Source organism: Typopeltis vanoorti, chromosome 13 (assembly GCF_054136105.1).
Source record: "Typopeltis vanoorti isolate ZY-2024b chromosome 13, IOZ_Tvanoo_1.0, whole genome shotgun sequence".
NCBI classification, from domain to species: domain Eukaryota; kingdom Metazoa; phylum Arthropoda; class Arachnida; order Uropygi; family Thelyphonidae; genus Typopeltis; species Typopeltis vanoorti.
Genome location: NC_143561.1, coordinates 43,203,038 through 43,226,838, shown reverse-complemented (window position 1 = coordinate 43,226,838; position 23,801 = coordinate 43,203,038). Strand labels below are relative to the sequence as shown.

Genomic DNA, 23,801 nt, shown 5'->3' with positions numbered 1-23,801 from the left:
TATCCAAGTATTTCTTTTGTCGATCCAGTTTTGTGATATCAAGCATACGTCTTTCCATATTAAATTGGGTTGTTCTTAGTTTTTGAGTTTCCTTTACATTTTAAAGCCCATGTTTCGCCATTATATGTCAATATACTGTGAGAATATATTGGTTAAAATCTTTCCTTTTCAAACACAGATGTAATTGGTTTTTGAATATTGACAGTTTTCCAAATGCTTTGTTCGTTCTTTGACTTCTTGCATGGTATTTTGATCCAGTGATATCCGTTGTTCTAAGAACATACAGGAATTTGCTTATTCAATTTCAATAACATTATTTCAAAGCCGAACAGAGAAACTAATATACTATAAAAAATACTATACTATACTATAAAAGTTTCGGCGGATCTAAGCGTAAGCAAACCTTTCATGACAGAGGCAACTCGTAGTAAAGGTGGAGTAAACTCTGATCACTATCCTTAGTATTTCCCATAATGTAAAACACATCTCTTAGCGGACATGTATATGATGTTATATATTATGGGGGGGAGGTCATTACCCAGACCGATTTCAACCTTTTTTGAGGTCTCGTCATAGGCTATATCTTCGGGAATTTTTCGAATTTCTTGATAAAAAGTTAGGAACAGATTTTTAAAAGTACATACTTTCAGAAAATAATATTAAAAAATCGATGTTTTTGATCCTCTAAATAGTACCGCCTCCTAAAAACTATCAAAAACTTACAAATTAGCAAAAAGAAAATGCCATAGAGGAAAAACCTGACGTGATAGAGAAAAATGGGTTTGATATTTGAAATCAGCGCACCCAAATTAGTAAAAAACAAGTGTCAGATCATAATCAGCAGAAATTTGTTTGTTTGTTTTTTGTTGGCCAGTGTTATCATTGATTTTTATTATTTCTTGCTGTACATTACTAAACATAATATATATTATGTATGCATAATATTTATTGAAGACATACATATTCTCCGCCGCCTGGTGTACATAAGCTGAACTTACTGTTGACATGGGAACAGGGAAACAAATATGACATCCATTATTAATCAAACAATTTTTCTTTTCTGTTTTATTATATTTTTGTCTTTATTTTTATTTCTTATTTTATTTTTTTTTTTTTTTGTCTTGAACATCTCCAGATACAAATGTTTCTCTAATTTTGAAACTGCAATAAGTTGAAGAATAAAGCATGGATAACTGATAACTCGAATGCAATTTTTTACCTAAAATTTTCAGCAAGGCTGTTAACTTGAAAATGAAAATTTTGCTGAAAATCTGTTTGATTCATCACTACTGTTACACAATGGATGTTTTTGTCAGTGCTGAAGACAATGAAAAATTAAAAGACATCTGATATTCCCAGTTGCTATCAGTAAGCTCTCTAGATTTAATAAACCATACTATATTTCAGAAAGTGGTAGTTATGCCTCATCCCCTACCCAGTGATTCATATTACTTCTTGTAAAAAAAAAAAAACTAACATCCATGTTGGCGGAAGAGGAACACAAAAGCAATGCAGATAATCCAATTGGACTACTGTAATAGTCCTAACGTTTGAGAGACAGTGTGTGTGTGTGCAACCTAGTCACTCTTTCCCCTGAAAGTATTTCAGGACTTCAAAACATACTCCTGAACTTGAAACAGAAGACTGCTTGATACACACTCCAAATAAACCTTCATTCCAAGGAGAATCACTATGAAGCTGCTATGAACTACAACCACACATCTATGTCAAGGCACGTGCTTTTCATTGCTGTACATTTCAGTTTGCCTTTGATAGAAACATCAATGTCGGGTGATCAATTACATAAATACCCAAGATAGTGCTAGCTTAATTCTAGAGAAACGTTAGGGTATGTACAGCACATTCCTCCATTTCCATGTAGTTTACTGTGAAGATAATTATTGGTATCGCTATGGTTTAAACCACAGACATCTATTGAAATACAAAAATGAAATAAACAGGACTGTCAAGCTGATCGAAGTGCTTTTCAAAACATACCTAAAAATATTTTCATTTTCCAAGCATCTATAAGTCTTTCAAATTGTTATAAAGAACTAGCAATTAAATCATAATTCTTTTCTTTTTTTTATAAACAAAATCTTTTTCTGAAATCTTAACGAAGTTCATCTTGTAATATTATAAAATCCTATGTGGTTCTCCAGGAATGTATTTTTTTTTCAGTCGATAATCGTTCTTGTTAAAGTAGCAAAAAACACATCTATTGGTTGAATATAGGAAAGCTTTGAAGTTAACAAGAAGATAAAAATACACTGAAGATAATTATGTTTTTTTTTTGGTTGTCAAGACGTTTGGAAAGGCTAAAGCCTAATTGCGTGTTAGCTTAGTAACGTTCGAAATCAGGAAGCAAATTTTATTGCTCGTTCACTAAAAACAACTTTAGATGTTTCATTTGGGGGAAAAAATTCCTAAAAACATTGGAGGAATTATCTGCACTACCATTAATCTTTTGATGTTAGTTTCTGAAGTGAAATATCGACAGAGGAAATAACTGATTGGCGAAAAAGAATGCTGGCAAAGAACTGCGCTTAGAGACAACTTAAAGGGGGATGAAGTGTAATAGGAAAATTGCTTACTGTCAAGTGATCAATTATCATTATCTCACAATAGTTTCCGTAACTCACCCGGTTTCGATGCTTTTGGCTGTAAAGATCTGGGTTCGAATTCCGTCTACGACACAAAGTACCTTTATGAGGACTTTTCAGCTGAAGGTGAGTTAGTCGATCTCACATGGAAATAGCAGTTTTGATAGCCATAATACACTCTGCAGAAAGGATTAACTGTCCTCTATTTAGGTTGCAAAGAAGGCAAGTTATTTGGCAGTGATAGGTCATTGTTCCTAACATTCACAATGCCTTCTGACTTACGATGTTGTTGTTTTTTAACAGGCATTTTAAAAATTAATTAAATGCTCCAAATAATTTCGTGCTTACTCATTTGCCTGTTAAATCAAAACTAAGAGCACTCAGTAAAGGACCAGCAATAGCAAACTTCAATAAAACCTATGTAGTCAGGGCTAACAATTTAATTGTAACATTTAAACAAAAAAGTATTCGCTAATAATTGGGCCCTTAGGACGAAGACCCCCATACGATGGTATTAGTAGAAAACAAACAGGCAAATTATTAGTATTTTGATGATTTCTGGCACAAAAATGCCATAACGACACAAAGCCGTTATAATTACTGATAATGATAAATACTATTTTAAAAAGTGTACACAGGAAAAAGTAGCTTTCATTTTTTTTCAAATAGAAGCACGATTAACATTTCTGACTTCAAGAGTGAAGCAAACTGCTTTTCATACTCCCCACTATCTGATAGGAAACAGTGAGTGGAAAAATTTATGAGCCAATTGCTCGCGATGAGCGGGCTTGGAGATTAAACATCAGAACTGGAGTTTAATATGGCTTTGGTCTTTTATGTTCGAAGAAATCCGTTGCTTCGTAATTTGCAACTAGTTGAACCAGTTTGTTGGGATGTACAGATGCTTTTGAAAAGAACTTTGTTGCTATAGTGTGTGCAGGAAAGTGTAAATATAGGGAACATCTGTGTCCCGATGGAGTTGCACATTTCTAACGAACCATGGAGCGTTCAGGATCATACGTAGATATTTATTTTGCACTAGTTGTAATTTGAGAATATTAGTATCAGTGGTATGGCTCCAGGCCGGAGAAGCGAGAGTATAGGATGAATCATCAGTTTGTAGATAAGTAGTTTGATTCTGGTGTTTAATTTACTGTTCCTGTTGATTAGAGGATAGAGTTGAGCGATAGCTTTTTTTGAAGTCTTTACACAGAGAGTCTTGATATGGCAACTGAAAGTCAGCCTTCTGTCCAGCAGTAGTACACCAAGGTATTTGACCTCTGTTTGCCACGAGATTTTTGTGTTAAACAGGAAGATGTCCCCTTTAGGAAGCATAGGTCTTCTGGTGAATAGCATGGCTATGCTCTTCTGGGGATTCACTTGCAGTCTCCATTTGGAGAACTTTTTTCAATCTGCAGTGGGTTTTCTTGCAACTTTTTGATGGCAAGATATGATTGTAAAGTTCTGGCTAATATTCTTGTATCATCCGTATAGAGGGCTATGATGGATGACAATGGATTGTGCGGGATATCAAACATGTATATGTATATGGAAAAACAGAATCGGAACTAGTAAGGATCCTCGTGAGACTCCAGCCAAGATACGTTTCTCGGCTGATACTGTACCATTGATCTTGATTTGCATACGCCTGTCAAAAGGTATGATTTAATTAGGTGAACCATCTCCAATGGTATCCAGTTCAGATCAGTTTATGCAGTAATCCGAAATGCCAAATTTTATCAACTGCACTGGCTATGTCAAGGAAAACAACACCCGTGCATTGATGCCAATTGTATCCAATGAAGATGCATTCGACTAAGTCTATGTGTCTGTTAGGTGGTACTATGGAATTGACGAAATCCAAACTGCTCTTTAGGAAGAATGTTTAACTTGTGCACGGAGGCTTGGAGTCTGATGAGAATAACTTTTTCTGCGATTTTACCCAAATTTGAGATGAGGCTGATGGACCAATAATTTTGAGGCAGGTGCGGGTCTTTTCCGGTCTTACGGATTGGAATTATATCCACCATCTTCCAACAGGATGGGAAATGTTTGAAACGGAGGATGGAATTAATTATGTTGGTCAGATGTACAATAGCTATACGAGGCAGCAGCTTAATCACCTTGTCGGTGATGCCTTCAGGTCCAGGAGCCTTTTTGTTTTTTAATTTCTTTATTATATCATATATTTCTGCTGATGATGTGGGTGCAATTTGATTAGAGCAGGTTACAGAAGATTTTAATGAACATCTGGCATGTCAATGGATCTTGTAGATGTGATTGAAGTCTAGATGTTCATATAAGGGTTTACATTGCTTGTTTTTTGATCTTTCTTATTAGATTACAAAGGGAGTGATTGTCAGGAGAGATAGAAGTCAGTCTTTCTTCCCAAAGTTGACTTCTATGTGCTTGAAGGGCATCTCTCACTGGAGAATTGAGCCTATTCAGGATTCCTTTGTCTTGTGGTGCGCAGGTATTATGAAACCGTTTTCTACCCTTATTTTTCTCCTTCATCAGGTTCATATCTTCTGGCAAGTGGTTGGGCCTGAGGACAGTTGTGAAAGTAGTAACTGCCGTAAGGGCTGTGTTAATTTGTTGGGTCAGGTCTTTAACAGCTGTTTCAATTTCTTCTTTGGATTTTATAAGAGGAACAGGACCAATATATTTCGGAAGTACTTTGGACAACCTATCCCATGATATGAATGAGTGTGTGTGTGTGGGGGGGGTAAGACAGTTTTTCTTGGTTTCCCAACTGCAACAGTATTGGATTATGGTCAGATGAAAGGTCATTTGTCAATAAACTGTGCTGGAGTCTCTCATTCTGCAGTATGACTATGCCCAAGACATCAGCAGTGCCATATGTATTATGATGGGAAGGTTCAGTGGGACCTGCCACAACCGCATTGTTGGATCCTATATAGTTAGCAAGTATATGGCCATTCCTATTGGTAGTTCGACTGTTCCAGGCGCTTGGCATTTAAGTCACTGGCAATGATGACAGACTCTCTGATGTCCAAGATGACAAACAAAGCCGAGGTCAGTACTGATTTTAATGGAGGATTGCATGCTACATAGATTTTTTAGTTTACTATACGAGCTCGTGAGAACCTCTACACCTGTAACCTCAAGATTAGTGGTAGGTGGGATGTTTACAGAGTGATGACTAATATAGTTCTTGATGAAAATGGCAGTGCTGCCACCTCTGTGGGTCAGCCTGTCAGTTCTGTACAGATGATATCCTCTAATTTTGGGGTTGTCCGATGGTCTCATATGGGTTTCACTTATCAAAACTACATCTGGCTGATGTCTTTGGGTGAACTCTTGGAGTTCCAAGACCTTATTTCTGAGGCCGTTCGCGTTCCATGCAATAATCTGCAGAGAGTCTGGATTTAGTTTATTCCTGTTCATGAATGAGCGCTGTGAGGATGGTTTGTGTATCCTTTAGGTTAGTAGAGGATGACGTAGGGTTGGATCTGCTGAAGTCTAGTAGCATATTTGCCAGAGAGGAAGTGATGATAGCTGGCAGGTTTGTGTGTGATACTGGCTGATCCTGTTCATAAGTTATCTGTTTAGAACGGACTACATCTGCATATGTCCTTGTCTGTCGTTGGTGAGTTGTTCTTTTAAAGGCCTCTGATTGCGACAGATGGACTTCTGACAATTTTCGCTAGTCATTGAGAGGCTGTGGAGCTGAGGCCTCTGGCGTGCATCTACTGGGGGAGGAAGTCCGTCTGTCTCCGATCGTCTATTTTTTGGGTTTTGAATGCATCCATTGTAGTTGGCTGCGTGTGGGCCACCATTGGCACATTTTGCCGGGTGGTTTTCGGCTTTGTACGGATACTGGTTGGGTGGCTTTCTCCGCAATTTAGACATTTAAACTCAGTCTTACACATTTTCTCGGCGTGGCCAAACTTTTGACATCTGTTGCACTGACCTGTTGAAGTCCTTTTCTTTAAGGATTCTGGACTGATTTCAAGTCCACAGATTGACATCAGGTCATAAATCTGTTTGTAAGATTGATGGATCTCAACTAATATTAGTGGCATCGGAGTCTTGTTCTTTTTTGGTCATTCTGCTGACCTTGATGAATGGCAGGTTCTGACAGCGTAGATCAGCAGCCACTTCTGTGGATACGTCTTCAGACACTCCTCTGAGCACCACCTTCAGATTTTTCTCTGAGCCGAGCGAGAAGGTGTAATACTGAATACCTCTGGCATTTCATTTCTCCTGTCAGTTTTCGGTAGTCCATCACTGTGGTGGGCTGTTTTTTGATGCCGTCGGTGACATTTTTGGCGGTGATATCTGTAGATTGTTCATGATGGACCTAAGAGACATCCGTCTTTGTTTTTCGCGGAATATGATCGAAGGTATCTTTTCTTTAGTGGAGGCAGAGGTGTCCGAAACTGGACGATCTTCTTCCACCTATTTTGGTGGTTCAGAAGCCGTGGTTTTTCGCTTCTTGCGAGCTCGGGCCTCTGTGAGGTCTGAGGGGGGGGGGGGGGGTAGAGATCACCAAGTCCAGCCTCTCTTCTGTTGGAGCATTGTCGTCACCCTCTTCGTCGTCCCCCGACATAGTGAAAATCGATTTCAAATTTTTTAAGAATCTTTTTAAGTATGTTTATGGTCAGCCCTCTGTCAAGTGACTCTACCAAAGCGTCAACTTCACTCATGAGAAAATGAGGTGTAAAAGCACTATTTAAGAGCGCGGGTCCTTAAGTCCGCGTAAAAGTCCCGTAGACCCCCAATCAATGGTCTACAGGCAGAGAGAATTCTGCAGCCGCAAAGGACTGCCAGCAAAACCGAGCGTTGAAAAAACACGAGAAGTAGCAGCAATTTTAAATTTGTAATGCCCTAACAAAGGGAAAAGGAGTATCAAGAACTCACTTGGCCACAGAATAAAAACCTACCTCCCTAAAATACCATACGTCCACCACCACTGGTCCTAATAGCGTGGGACTTACACGGCCATCAGACCTCGTGCATTTTTCATGCAGAAAGAGAGACAGTAGGTTGCAATTTGTGTTAGCGCCAGTGCAATGTGAGTTTCTCGAAAAACCTTATATAAAATTCAACCAAGTACAGCCTAAAGTAGCACGATTTCATCAAAAGTCACTATCCCTCCAAATAAAAGCACCTTATTCTTATAAGGACTGGCTTAAAGGGGTGAAGCAAGATTGCTTTTCATTTTCCCCGTTATCTGTAGAGGACAGTGTAGGGATAAGGTGTTATTGAGCTATTAAAGCTCTGATCGTGGCAAGAGGGTAGCAGCAATAGCCGAGCCTCAGTTAGAGCTTCCTGGGCTACAGCATTACCATCCATTACCCTCCAAAGGTAAAATAAAAGCATGATTACGTACTTTTACTTATAATTGATTTTTATGTAGATTTTTAAAAGGTGTTCTGGTACTGCTTATAAAAATTTTAGCAAATCTGAAATTATTTCGAAATTTTAAAATTGCATTCATTTATTTATAATATTTGCATTTTAAACGTTTCGTTATTTTAAAATTGTTGTTGTTTCTATAATTCATTATACAAATAGAGTGCAAAGTTCCATTATATGGAATTTTGACATACAGTATATTATGCCAAAATATGGAGGTGGCGTACTATATTACGTCACTTCAAATTAAAGATTTTTACTCAAAACTGACAGTGAAACTTCAAATAAAAACAGGCGATAAGCTGCTATTTCCTCTTTTGAAGGAAACAACTCCTGTTCAAGGAAGATCTGCCTGATTTCACTATAAAAAGAAATCACATCACTGTGTTACATACAGTCAAATAGCAGATGGTAAACAGCAGCTGTAGACTCGCGACGAAATGGTACCTCATAAAACTAAAATCTTTCTTTAAACAAGTTGAATGAAAATGCTACATTGTAAATACGAAGAAATCAACTGGAGATAGAAAATCTAGCTATCGCATCATCAGTTAATCTTTCGTATGATGTGATTTACCTGTCCTAACGATATTAGACTTTATATGTGGGGGGAAAAAATAATAAAGTTTTTTTCTTTAATATATATATCTGTGAAATTAAATATTGCTTGTGCGAACAAATACTATGTTGTTAGAGTATAAACGGGGACAAAAAGACCATAAATCCATTAAATCGATAAAATGTATACAGCAAAATTAAATTTGACATATAGAATATTAAAGCAAGTAATATTTTAAATATAAGGTTCTAAAAATCTTTTGTAAGGTTACAGATCTATAAAATTAAAATAGAAAAATTTTCACCAACCTTTTATTTATTAATATGGATTTTATAGTATACTACTAGGCACGAGTATGTGGCGCTTGGATGGATAGCAATGCTGTAGCCAATGAAGTTCTAACTGAGGCTCGGCTATTGCTGTTACCCTCCTGCCATGATCAGAGCTTTAAATAGCTCAATAACACCTTATCCCTACACTGTCCTCTACAGATAACGGGGAAGATGAAAAGCATTCTTGCTTCGCCCCTTTAAGCCAGTCCTTATAAGGACTATAAGGATGTGACGCTTAACCTATCTGGTTAAGTTCCATGATTGTGTTCCATGTCTTTTTTTTACGCGATACTCCCCCCCCCCCACTCCAAATCACAAATTGGTGGCGATTTTGCACCCACCATCGAGAATCGTGTATTACCGAAAGACACTAATATCCATGCCACAGTCGGTTTGAACCTACAGCCTATTGTGGCTGCAGATTTAATTTAATATATCAATATTAATAAAATATTAATATTAAATTATATATATATATATAATATTAAATCAAATTTAAAAATATCAATAAAAGAAATAGCTTTTCTTTATGGATAAAAACTAAAATTTTAAATTAACGTTCATACACCTTAAGATTCAAATCAAGACTATTAATAAGAAGCAAATATACTGGCGTAAGAAAGTTTTGCTATCTTGGAAATAGAGAAATGAATGAATTTTTTTTTCTCTATTTTTTTCCCTTGATGGAAAGCTACACCAGTACTTGAGGCCTCCAAAAGTTTTAATTATCGAATTGACAACACTTTGTTATACTTTTTTTTTTCTTCTTCTAACTGTTCATTTTTTACAGAATGGTTAAAATGTACAAATGAGCCACACATCGTTCAAATAATCCTTTTCAAAATCCACTTTAGTTCTACATCATTAGGAATAAGGAAGGGCCACACACTGGAGCACGAACATGTACGTACATTAGGAAGCTCGAACTATTCGCTAGCATTTAACAAGTGAGCTTATTTCTGAATACGTAACGTGAGCTCAGCTGCTGTTCAATGGCTAACATAGTAAATGCATGTGTCAGTCAACGCTTTCGGATTATGAAACGAAAGTTGGAGGAAAAGATTGAGAAATACGGAAGTCGAACAACATATTCTGTCCTCACAATCCCCTAATAAAGTGACATCTGTTTTAATTTCCAAAATAATCATTTGAACAAGATCCCAAAACACCATGTTTTAAAATCTATAAGTAAACTGTTCAGATTCGCTTTTTTTTTTTTTTTTCCCGAGTCCGTATAGACCGCGAGGAACTTTTTAAGAGCATGCAACCTAAGCTAAATTTTAAAACATGGTGTTTTGAAACATCAGGTTTAAGAGCATGTAACCTAAGCTAAGTTGCTCAGTCTCATACAGGGGTCGAAGGATCGTCTTAGAAACTCATTCATCTTTAAAAAAAATAATAAATAAATAATAATAATAATAATAATAATAATAATAAACAAAGTAAAAAATAAAAAAACAAAATAAAAAAATAATAATAAAAAAGTAAATAAAAATTTATTGAATTATTTGTCTTCAAGCTTTGTCCCATCCCTGAAAAATTTTCTGCGGGCGCCCATGGCCTTCGGATACACAAGTTGATCGGATTCCTGAAACATCGATTCAGAATGACTCTGTCGAGTCAATTGCATCAAACAATTTATTAGCATATGATATTGGTTCTTACGTTGGAATTTCCACTATAACATCAACTTTAAAATTTGAAATCTTTTCTAATACTTATGTTCCCAACAAGAGCTATGATTTCAAAAAAGATTCTTCTGGAAAGAGACAGTTTAGATTTGCTTGGTTAGACCAGTGGTTCCCAACCTTTATCCACTTGTGTACCCCTTTTAAACCCCTTTCTATAAATTGTACTCCTTGTTTTTAAAATAACTGTTTTGACATTTATTATTCCATGACGTTTTGCATTTGGTTTACTTTACTTGTTTTTCTGTCATTAGTGATTATTTTTCGTATACCCCTGAACGGCCCAGCATGTACCCCCCCCCCCGGGAGGTACGCGTACCACCGGTTGGGAACCAATGGGTTAGACTGCAGGGGTCGCCAAAGTTATTTTCCCGTCGACCCCTCGAAGAGTTTCTTGACTTTTTATCGACCCCCCCTATATTTTCCTATTACGTAATTATAATAGGACAAGCAAAAAAAAAAACGCTTATGTGAGTTTTTAGATTGTTTATTTTATAGTTACAGTGTTTATTGTATGTATAATATAGTATATATTATTATATTACTATTACTACTACTCTTACTATCACTAGTAATATCACTGGTATTACTAGTGATATTAATAAACTACTGGTATTAATATCACTGGTTTTACTACCAGCGCTGCTCAACCCTTCAACATAGAGAAGTTTAGTTCGTGAATGAATAACGATTGAATTCTAATACGTATGTTGATGAATTTTAGAACATTAACGCTCACTTGTATGGCGATGCGCAAAAATGAGACTGGGATCGAATACTTGTATCAGTAAATAAGAACCACGCACGTGTTGCAATCTCGCTCCCACTGCGCCGGCCGGCAGGACCCACCAACATCCGTTTATTGGTAAATACGTCATTTTGGCCTACTTGATTGGCCTCCGTAACTATTTTCATGACCTTACTCCATCTTACAGGTTCATGAATAGGACCTGTAAGATGGAGGTACTGATCCCACGATTCACACTTAATTGCGTTGTCATTTAGGATGGAGGTAATCCAAGTTAACCGAATTAAATATTACCCATATAATGATGTCTTATATTTTTCTGGCGACCCCTAACAATGCTATATCGAATCCCTTTGGCGACCACTGGGTTAGAGGAATATTCGCTATGGTTGTGTTATTCAAAACTACAAAAAAAAAAAAGTGCGTTTTGCAAATATTACGTTTTGTTTGTACCAAAAGTACATCGGGGGAGGTGAAGGTGCATTTATAAAAACTCCATTCATAAAATATAAAGATTTTAACCAAGCCGCCAGAAATCACACGTCATCTCAATGGGCACAAAGAAGCTGCTATTGATGCACAGAAGTTTATAACAATCCACAAACATCCAGGGGGAAAAAAAAAAAAAACTATAAATTGTCAAAAGCTATAATTTGTGAAACTGATAAATCAATACAAAAATCATTTCACAAAGTTCTGTTAGTTGATGTTCAGTTCTTACAGAAGTATACCGGCCATATGTAGGAGCTTTCACTTGCCATTAGGTTTGTTGACGAAAATAAAAATATAAGAGAAGAATTTTTAGGATTGACAAACCTCTATGATATGGAGTTATTTTATTTTTTTAAATTATTTTAATTATTTATTTACTTTAATTTATTAATTCATTAATAAGTAATTTATTCATTTAGTTTAACTATTTATTAATTATTTATTTAATTAATTAAATTTGTTTATCTCCAAGCTTCCCCCCCCCCGGAAAATTTTCTGCGGACGCCCACGGTTACAGTAGTAGAGGCGGTAGTGACATATTACACTAATATAATAATATTAGTAGAATAATAATATTCACTGACTTGTAGAATGGATGAGCTAATAATATAATGATCGAACCCATACACACGAGAGATTACAAAACCTTTAGTAACAACAATGCAGAGTGTGGATCAGGGTTAAAAAAAATGAATCTACTAACGTATTTCTTGAGCACCGAAAAGTTATTTTTGTGGAGAAGACAGAGTAATGAAGATTATACTAAAAAACAGAGGTAGATGGAAGGAAAGAAAGGTTAGTTTGATATGAAGCTTGGGAATTATAAGGCTAAATCAGCATGCACGTGAACCTATTGGTAGGAGTGAAGGGTCTTGGATTTCGTAACAACATAAGAGGAAAATTAGTAATGCTAATTATTTATAACCTCCTCTGTGACAGCGTTCATTTGACCTTGGAAGAAGAATTAAGACGAAATGATCGTTTTAAATAGGTATCAGGAAAGCTAACTTTGGGAATGTAAGAAATGTAACTGGCAAGCGTTCTTTTAAAGGAAGAGACACTCAAACAGGACATTCTGCCATAATTTCCTGCTTGTTCAAAGTAAAATTCGTGATAATATGAAGTCACCTGCTTGAATGTTAATCTTTACTTAAAGACGTAATAACACATGAAAAGGAGGAAATTGTTGACATCTTAAATCACTTCCCTACTCTCCTCTGGATAGCATCTAGAGGAAAGCAATTCCGATCAGAGATGACCCTTCCCTCACAGATGCTCTGTGTCTCGTCTACAGATACGTTGATCATTGGAATTGGCAAAAACACCGTTCCTCCACTTGCTGTTAGGCCTGTTAAAATAGCAGCAGTCATCCAACATTCTTTTACGGTACAACTGCAAACTCATCGAACCTACTTCTTCTCTTCGTCATTCGTTCCATCTACCTCTGTCCTCTGGAACAGCCTTCCTCATGACGTGTTTCCCATTTCATCCTACAGCTCTTTAAGAAGAATGTCAATAGATTTAATCTTTCTCAACCTTCGTCTGCACCTTACACACAGCACTGATGTGCTATAGGTTCTTGTACCTTTCGTGTGTGGGATTTAAAAAAAATAATAAATTTAAAAAAAAAATGGCAGTTGAATAGATTAAGGGACAAGAATGATAGATCTTCTTTGATGATAATCAGATGTATGCCAGAATTGATGAATAAATTTTGATCATTTTCCATAAATCTAGATTGCCCATTACGTGCAAAGTAATGGAAAATTAATTAAGAATCGTATTCAGGGCTATATGATACTGCGAGTTAAAATTATTTTAATTAAAATACTGTAATTTTCTTTTTGAAATAATAATGTAACTTATATTATACTCAAAATAAAATGTTAATAATCAGTTATTATTTTAAGGTTTATAAATTATTCTAAAATATAAAAATATACCTTTATTTATTCAGTATCAAAATATTATCCTTGATATGGATCGTTTATGAGAGGCAGGAGGAATCGACCGTGAGATGTGGTGATTAATACCCTTGGAGGGTAATGGACAGCAATGCTGTAGCCAGTGAAGTTCTAACTGAGGCTCGGCTATTGCTGTTATCCTCTTGCCATGATCAGAGCATTCATAGCTCAATAACACCTTATCCATACACTGTCCTCTACAGATGACGGGGAAGATGAAAAGCATTCTTGCTTCGCCCCTTTAAGCCAGTCCTTATAAGGATAAGGACTGAGAAGGACACGACATGCTTTCGTTTAGGAAGATCGGTTATGACAAATATGTTTGCCTTCACAAAGCGTTCAGGAGAAAAATAGACCAAAAGGTACCGATTATGATGTGACTTTTTTAAAATTTCGGTAAATGTTTCATAACATTCTATAGTATGAACTTGATTAAAATATGTCCAAGATTGGCTAAGTGTAAAGAGAAATAATGTGAAAGTTCTGAAAGTTGGTTGGTTAGTTGAAATCTCGTGAGTCTATCCAACAGAAGACGAAGAAATGTCAAGGACAATAAAGATATATAAGAAAAAGAGAAAAGAATAATATAATGTCATTTTTTACTGTTAAGATTGAAATGTAGATTAGTCCTAAGCAATGAGTTATAAAAGCGATGGATTATGTAACTAGAAAAAAAAAAAAAGCTGTTATGGCTTTAGAATAAGTCGGTTAAAACCTGTGTTGAACATGTCAGTATTGTTATGACTTTGTGTATAAATATGGATGGGGGAAGTAAATAATTTTTTTTTTCTCACCACTAAATGAGTCGGTTTTATATTGCGCCTGTCTGCTTGGTTTCCTCCGGATGCTCCGGTTTTCCCTTCATAAGCATGAAACCAATGTTGAACACATAATTTGGTACTCGTTACAAGTACATTTCAAGTATAAACACGAATGGGTAATTTGTGAGTTTCTCTTAGATGGACTTCTCATCTCCTAAGATGATGATAATAAATAAGCAAATTGCTGGCCTGGTTGGCGACGAGTGGACAGTCGCCAATCTCCCAATCAGGCTGTGGGTTCGAATCTCATCGTATGGATGTATGTGAATGTGTCATTTGGTAGGACATGAATTTCATCGTCCGATGTGCCCATCGCCTGGCTAACTGGAGGCCTGAAGGGAACTGAAAAAAAGTTCCATGTTTAGTCTTTAGAATACGGTTCCCGGATTATGTAAAAAATAATTTAAAAAAAAAGAACAAAAAGTGCTTAATCTATTCGTGGCAGTAATGTATAGAGGTTTATTAACCTTTGACGGAAGTCGCATAAAAACGATAGCTTGAAGATGTAGGAAGTTTAAGAGAGAATTATGCAAGCCACATAATCGCAGTTGTTTCGGATAATTCTATTCCATCCACCCCTTCCCATAAAAAATAAATAAATAAATAAAAAATAAGCCACGCTTCTTTAAAAACGAGTCCAGAACTTCATTTTGATAAATACATATTAGGTTTTTAATATTTTTTTAATCGTATAATTTCAAATTTACTGTATGTTATACTTTAAACAATATTTTAATTATTATGGGAGGGGGATGGTGTGGCTATCTTCCGTTCACAGTCGCTCCCCCTAAAGTGTCACATCATTTACGGATGATCCTTAAAATACAAGTTAAAATAAATGATCAGAGCGGGATATCTGGAAGGGGATATGACTTCTGACGTTGAGCGCTACTCGGAATTAGGGGGGGGGGGAAGGGAATGTTTTAATATGTAGACATTTGTTGTACACAGACTAATAAGTGTTTGTATTATTATCGAGCTGAAACTGTTACCGAAGACAAAAAAAAATGTAATTTCAAACAGTACCCGTGTCTTAAAAACAACACGTTTATCCTCTCTGCACTGCTCCATGCCGAAACCCGGAAGCCGGAAGCAGTCGACAATGGCAGAATGGGAGTTTCCGTATTGCTACGAAGGAGAAGGTATACGAACGCAAACATAAATATCACTTATCACAGCAAATACATAATGATTACTAAAATAAACGTAGTCAACTATTAACCCCCCCTTCATTTTACAGTCCCCCCCCAAAAAAAGCTACATAAATACAAAGATGGAACTATATTATCAATAATGGCTCAAGGTCAACAAAATGCATGCAGTACAGCGATAACATTGGCGTGAAAGATAAACAGCGCACTTTCAGACATTCCCCCTATCGCTCCAGACTTTCACAGAGACCAAGTAAGGTCAACATGCCTTACAGTTACATTGCCGATGTAGTTCTATAGGCCAAAAAGATCTCTCGGGGCAAAAGCAGATGTTAGGCTTAGCGAAATATAACAACATAGCGGAAGAGTTAGGCCTAACCCTTTGAGCACTTCAAGGTCATAAGCCGAAGACAGTCAGAGAGAGAGAGAGAGAGAAGGGGAGAGAGAGTACTGTTTCTGTGGTGGCAGGTAGCAGACACGACATTAATGTTAGCTAACATAAAATGCAACAAGTTTCTGGCTTACTTCCTGTGTCCTATACAGTTCTTCGTCTCCCCAGACAGCACTAAGGCGATCTTGGACACCATCAGGAATACGAACTTGAATCTTAAAATACACCCAATACAACAAGCACGACTTTCTCTCTTCCTTTACTAACCAATATGAATAATAACGCCAGCACACAGCACTTCGGGTTTCTTCATCTGGAAACGCGTGTGGCGGCGTGCAGGGCAGCTGTTTTTCCCGCGTCGACTTACGCAACCGCCACCTCGCTCTAACCAGCTTGGTTTACAAGCGGTGAAGCCTCTTAACCCATCGTATTAGTATTTGACTTTAGCGTTAAAACAATTACTGGGAGCTAATAATGAGCGTAAATTTAAAAGAACGTTAAAAATAAAAGATATTTCTTTTAAATTTGATTCAATATTCGCGTCCTGCATCTATTAAATATTATGCAGACGATGAGGCTTTATAAAAAACATTTTTATTTATTAATTTTAATACGTTGTAACTTAAACGTGTGACACTTCCATTGTAGGCACGTGATGCATTCCCATTGTTACGTAAATATGCGCAACCAGTCAACTACTTTGAGAGAGTAGACATGATTGAAGGTCACTAAGTAAGGTAGTTGATGATGTCTGATTTATTTCATGAAATTTCATGAAATAGTAAACACATTCCACAGAATATTTATTTAGATTTAGAAACAAAAAATAAACCCCAAATCGTTTTCATTTTTTTCAAAGGTCAAAGACTGCAACACATTTGTTTTTGCAATGTAATTTAATTTCTTCATTTTTTTTGTCATTATAATTTTTTCAATTAATATTATTACTATGTATTCAACATTTTGGTGTTTTTTTTTAATTTATTTATTTTATTCGTACTATTTTGAATTTCTTCATTTATTAATAATATTTTTATAAAAATTTTATTTGCATTCTTTTTTATTAATCATTTATTTTGTTGCCTATTACTTTTCTGTTTTTGTTTATAATGCACTTGTGCAATAGAGAAAATTTCTGTATTGTTGTCAAGGAAATATTGACAGCAATATTTGTTCTTGATGATAAATGAGAATTATCTAACAAAACAACTAAAATCATCTCTCTCTCTCTCTCTCTCTCTCTCTCTCTCTCTCTGTTGAAATATTACAGGGAGAGAAGCATACTCTTTTAATACCAAAATAATGTATAAACATTGAAAATGCTGAGACTTGAACAGAAACAGATAACAGAAAAGTAATAAACCAGCATTGTAGTACGTGAAAGATTCTATCGCGTTATATTATATTTCAATATGACGCGTACATCTGTAGTTATTGCAACATGTTGGTCTTTCGTGTCAACCAGCATTGTGAATATAGATAATATGTCAAGAAGGAAATTATATATTTCCAACCAGTGTACAATGTGTAAGCAAATCATGATTTTGTTTGCATAGGTACGTGAAGGATAATATTGCAGCATTGTTACGTAAAGATACTTAACTAGGTAACCACTTTACTTTAGTTTCTCTAGTCAATGCAATTTTAAAAAGTTCTAAATATATATTTTCTGTATATAATATTAATGACTAATTAAATATAATTAAACTGGATTAATTTAAATTCAAAAATACCGATTTTTTTATATATTTTTTTCGAAATCTCAGAGACACCATATTTATTAATATATAAATCAGTTTATTAAATATAAAAAACGGTGTTATTTAGATTCTGAATGTGATTATTAGAAATTTGGGGGAGATGATGGATTGATTCATTCAATCCAATACCTTTGGAAGGTAATGGATGGCAATGCTGTAGCCAGTGAAGTTCTAAGTGAGACTCGGCTATTGCTGTTACACTCCTGCCATGATCAGAGCTTTAATAGCTCAATAACACCTTATCCATACACTGTCCTCTACAGATAACGGGGAAGATGAAAAGCATTCTTGCTTTGCCCCTTTAAGCCAGTCCTTATAAGGACATTTAGATTTTGATATAAAAATATAATTTAGATATAAGGACATTTAGATTTTGACATAAAAATATAATTTAGCTATAGATATAAATTTAAATAATTTATACACATGTGCAACCTCTTGTTATAAATAATTTATACACATGTGCAGCTTCTTGTTAATGGTTCGCTGGAATGTAACAAGCCCCCTCTGGTGAGATAAGTTTTAATCATTATTCTTTATGTATTTTAGAAATGAATTTGTCATTTATGTGTCTAGGAATCCAATTAAAAAAAATTCAGGCAGAAAATTTAAAAGAAAAAATTAATAATTCATGGGAAATAATATAAAGGCATTAGGGAATTCACAAATACAGTGATCCGTAACACAATTACTAAACACACAAAAAAAATGTGTTTCGTGATAGCATTCTTCTATAGTAACATTATTCATTATCATAACAATTAAACAAAGCAAGCGCATGCTATGGGCGATACCTTCAAAAAGGCAGCATTCCATCTATATACAAAGAAAAAATTTTTTTTTTTTTTTGGAATCTTCAATATTGTGATGTTGTATTTGTGATTATATCCAGATAAAAATGACTGCATTGGCAGAAAAAAAAGAAAAAAAATCGTGAAATCCAAATTTTCTCTTTTGATTTTTTTAACATTAATTTAATTTCTAAAATTCTTAATTTATTTTTAAAAAAATCTGATTGCAACGGGAAAAAAAAAAAAAAAACTGCTTCTTCGGCATTTGAATTATCTCGTGCTTTGGCTAATATGGTTCCATTTAAACCTTAAGTTAACTCTACATTTAGCAAAGATCTGAAATTTACATTTTGCAAAAATCATAGAGAATTTAAAAAAATAAAATAAAAAAAAGGAACACTTTATTTTTATTTTACTGTTGACGACCTGGTTGGTCGAGTGAATAGCATATGGTTTATTATTATTTTTTTTTTTTTTTTTTTGGGGAGATGGACTGAGTCCTTGACTCTTTATCCCTTCATCTGATTGAAGAAAATCTGTGTGGATAGGGTGTTATTGAGCTGTGAGCTCTGATCATGGCAGGAGGGTAACAGCAATAGTCAAGCCTCAGTTAAAACTTCATTGGCTACAGCACTGCCATCCATTACCCTCCCTGAGTATCCATTTTAGTCGCCTCGTACGACATGCATGGGCTGCAATGGAGCTATTCATATCCTGGCCACTAGACGGGGAGCATATCGTCTATATTCGTTTAATAAAATTAAATATATTATATATTGAATAAAGAAAATGATAGTTATTGATATTATTAAATTGTAAATTTATAATACAAAATATATTGGTAGTTTATAATAATTATTTCATATTTTTATTTACTTTTTTAATTTTTTTTTTATTTCAACTTCGCTTACAATAGGTCACAGAACCTATAATATAAACAGTGCCGTGTGTGAGGGGCAAGAGTTAAGAAGAAAGAAGACAGTGCTGCGTTTTGAAAGCATTGAAAGCTTTATAGAGATCAATCAAACATAATCAATCTTGTATCTCTCTCTCTCTCTCTCTGTCTTTTAACAAGATATTCTATTTTTTGTTGTTGCCTGATTATACTGTTTTAGACTAAGAATACAACTCTCTGATACTCACATTTTTAAATTGTAATCCAATGATGATAATCTGATTATATTTCAATTATAACTATACTTCAGTTAGGATTGAAAAAAGTCAAATTAAACGGTAATCCTTGCATAACAAAGCAATGTCCACTGAATAACAGAAATATATTTATTTATTTTCATTATTTGGATATTTGGAAGATCCGTTGAAAATCAATTCCACGAATTATTATCCCTGGAGCAGATCAATGCGTTCGTAAAATAAAACAACAAAAAACAGACAAAATCAGCGACTGTTTTTTTTTTTTTTTTATATCCCAGTTCTATTCTTGGACTATCGATTTATTATATTCAGGGTACGTCTTGCTCGTATCCTAAAGAAATTTCATCTTGAAGTCATACACCAACCCATCAATCAAATCATGTTCGTTTGTCCTTCTCCAAAAGAAAAATAAAACCGTTATTGATGATAATTTATGGGACTAAACCGGCATATTTGTATCTAATTTATACTTTTAAATTTCTTTACTCTGCAAAGTCTTCTAGTATCTTATTTTAATGATTTCACACATTTCACAAGACCCTGCGTAGCTCAGTTGGTATATAACGAAGCCCTTGGGTCGGAATGACCAGGGTTCGATTCCCGTCCATGACGTGTGGAACCTTTATCTGCTCTGTTTTGACTAAAGGTGAGCCTAGTCAGTCTCATACGAAGCTAGAAAGTTTTTTCACTCGGAAACTCGAGTTTTTTGTCCCTCACAACAGACAAACCGGCCGTGAACATATACGCATTTAGATTCAATAAATACATACTTTAAAAAAAAATTCCTCAACCAGTCCTAAGGAATGGATGAAGAAAATTCTAAAATTTTTTTTAAAAAAATGACACTTTTTCTATTACGTAACATATTCTTAGTTTCTCCCTTACCCTACTGTCACATAATGCCAAAAAACGAAAACTTCCCCCTTATTGGACCCTATAATGTAATATATATATATATATATATATATATATATATATATATCACATCACACTGTAATTTATAGACGATCCCTTATTGGACCCCCCTATGTCGTATATACTAGCTCTCCATATTAATTAAACTCTAACAATGCGTACATTATTTCTGTATTCAATCATGTTGAATAAATTTCTTTGCATGGATATGAGCAGATAGATCAAACCATACGCTGTTGTTTTTGTCGAAAGAAAACACGCCAAAAAAAAAAAAAAAAGCAATTAAATGTAAGACATTTTAAGTCAGCATCATCCCGGTTAATGATTTCTAATTACTGTAACAGAATAGTGAATATATATATACGATACAAACACGTTTGCTTGTAAGACTGGTTTTCACCCCCCCCACCACCACACACACACACACACGCATCACGCATACAAGGGACGTGGGGATTTGCACAAACACATCCCCCCCCCCCTACATCCTTTTATTTCTTGTTAAAACTTGCCGATTTCGTAATCGCGAAGAATGTTTCGCCTCTACCGGAGACATTGGGCAACGCTCATGAGAAACCACAGCGGGAAGTCCTTAACAAGAACGACGGCGACCTTCATTACCCAGTCAGATCAGATTAAAAGAGATTAAATGACCAACAGTACGTCAAGATCAAGCGGAATAATCAGTGGACATAACTTGCACGATGATTAATATAACCAGATGTAAACAATGCGGACAAAATATAAATTTTGTCGCTTAGAGAAATGAATTTTCAACTATGGAAATATGAAACCGATTTATATCAGAAATTAATAGATTTATACTGTTCAGCTTAACAGCCCACAGTTAACAATCCACTTTACCAAAGTACAGCCACCTAACAATCCACTTTTCCACTCGCCAATCCACTGTAGCACTCGGCAGTGGCGAATTCTCCATGCTTGCTGCGCAAGTTCATTACTTGAGAAAGAAGTAATATTTATTTGTTAATAAATGCATGCATTTATAAGCATTCTATTTAGGCTTTTATTTTTGTAGACAGAAGACGTCTTAAGCTTGCGCGGCAATAATTGAGCTTTGCGTTGTGTATCGAAGGCCGACGCGAGTCAAGCTACCTTGGCTTGCTCGGTTGTGGGAGCATCCAGGTCCTCGCTTCAGCACTGTGATTTCATGCGTGCGCATAGCCATTTCCGCTCCCTCCACGTCATCTGGCCCTGTTGCTTAAACACGGGCCATACGCAGCCAAAGTAGCTCTAGCCAGTGAGCTTCAGCCAGCCTTCACAAGTGTGCGTGTTGCTTGGGAAAATTAAGTTACAACCAACTTTTTATGACGATGTTATTGACCAGTTCCTGTAGAGTAGAATTTGTATTCAAGTAGCTAAATTGAAAAATATAGCATATCATTTGTAAAATAAATGTTGTATTTGCATGATTAAATGTACATAAATTTCTAAATACAGGTAACCCTCGTATAACGCGGTTTCGATATAATGCGGTCTAAAATGGTAGTAACCCTTGTTGAATACGGTACTTATACAACACGGTTCCGATAAAAACAACGGTCTACAAATTGTAGTAACCCTTTATCTTTTCATATATTTTTCACCGCGCGACTTAAAAACACAAATTTTATCTTCGTTAAATTTGTGTCTGCCTGTATCCCGCATGTAATTATAAGTAGCGAATTTATATTAGGGGAAATACCCTTTAGCACGCATGTACCGCAATTGTTTACCGTATAAAACGTTTATTTTGAAAATTATCCTCGTTTCTGCCAGGAAAGTGCATTAAAAATCATAAGTGTGTTCATCTCAAGCTGAGCACTTTATTTTCTGGTGAGTTACATACAATATGTAATGCTTGCTTTTTTTGTGTAAAAAATTATTTTTATAGTAATGGCCACAAACTGCAACGAAAGGGAAAACCAACATCGAAAACAAAATTAATTTCTCTCGAAGAAAAATATTCAAAATCTTGGATCGGTTGAAAAATGGAGAAAAACCAGGAGTTTTTTGCAGGGACTTTGAATTTAAATGAATCAACAATTCGAACAATCAAATAGAACGAACATAAAATCCGAGAAAGTGTTTATTGCTGGGTCAACGGTAAGTGCAAAGCGCGTTGCTCGTGTACACGATATTCTAATTGAAAAATGGAGAAATCTCCATTAGTTTAAATGATTATTAACATTACCATTTATGGCAAAAAATAAAAAAGGCGAGTTCGGGTTTTGTGAACCCAATCGATATTTCAGACATTGTCATGATCTGTCCAATTAATGCATCTAAAGCTATCAAAACATGTGTAGGATGGACGAAAAAGATGGATTCCTCACCACGATCACTTTCTCTGCTAATATCACTGATTTTCGAAGCAGTCTATTGATGATCAAACGGATTAATGTTCCTCAGTCTACCCCCTGCCTACTGTTAACTATGGACTGTCCTTTCAAGAGAAAGTCGACGCTTTAGTTCATAATCCTAACAGAGTGGTAAGTCAATATATCTGGCTTCGTTTTAATGCATTTCAATGGCTATCTCTCGCCACAGGAAATCACAGTAGTCTTCGGTACTTACGACGTGTGCGAATTCACGAATGCATCAAACCAGAACCTATCGAGTTTCATTGAGGTCATAGGTGACTTCATCCGCAAGCAACACGTCCCTCGGATGGCATTCACCCGGGTACAGTACACGTAGGGAGTGCTTTCCTGGGAAAATCTCAGTAGGGGACAAGTCACCGACACTAGAAAAGAGCGGTTGTTGACTTGTAACGTACGACACTGGCGGGGGTCATGTTACGAAAAGGTGTAAAGTTAGGTCATTTGTTCTCGAACTAATTACTTTAACTGAACGATCTATTTTCATCCCCCCCCCGCTTCAGGGTTCCAATTACTCCATACTGTTTTTTTTTTTTCGAAACACCTAAATAGATCTTCCGACGTGGCTCGGGGGGGGGGGGGGGGGTCAACCCTTCATTCATTTGCTGTGGCAGCAAAATTCCAGCAAACATCTTTTGCAGGTCACGTGTTCAAATACACTCAGATAG

General features: G+C 35.6%; 1 protein-coding gene across 2 annotated transcripts in view; it reads right to left on the bottom strand.

The window, feature by feature from the left end:
- Nucleotides 1-16,418, bottom strand: part of LOC150100096 (uncharacterized) — a 384,171-nt gene extending 367,753 nt beyond the window's left edge. For both annotated transcript variants that reach the window (XM_090402894.1, XM_090402895.1), the window contains exon 1: nt 16,266-16,418. The gene's annotated coding sequence lies outside the window, so the exon portion shown is untranslated. The remainder of the gene's footprint in view (nt 1-16,265) is intronic.
- Nucleotides 16,419-23,801: the final 7,383 nt, after the last annotated feature.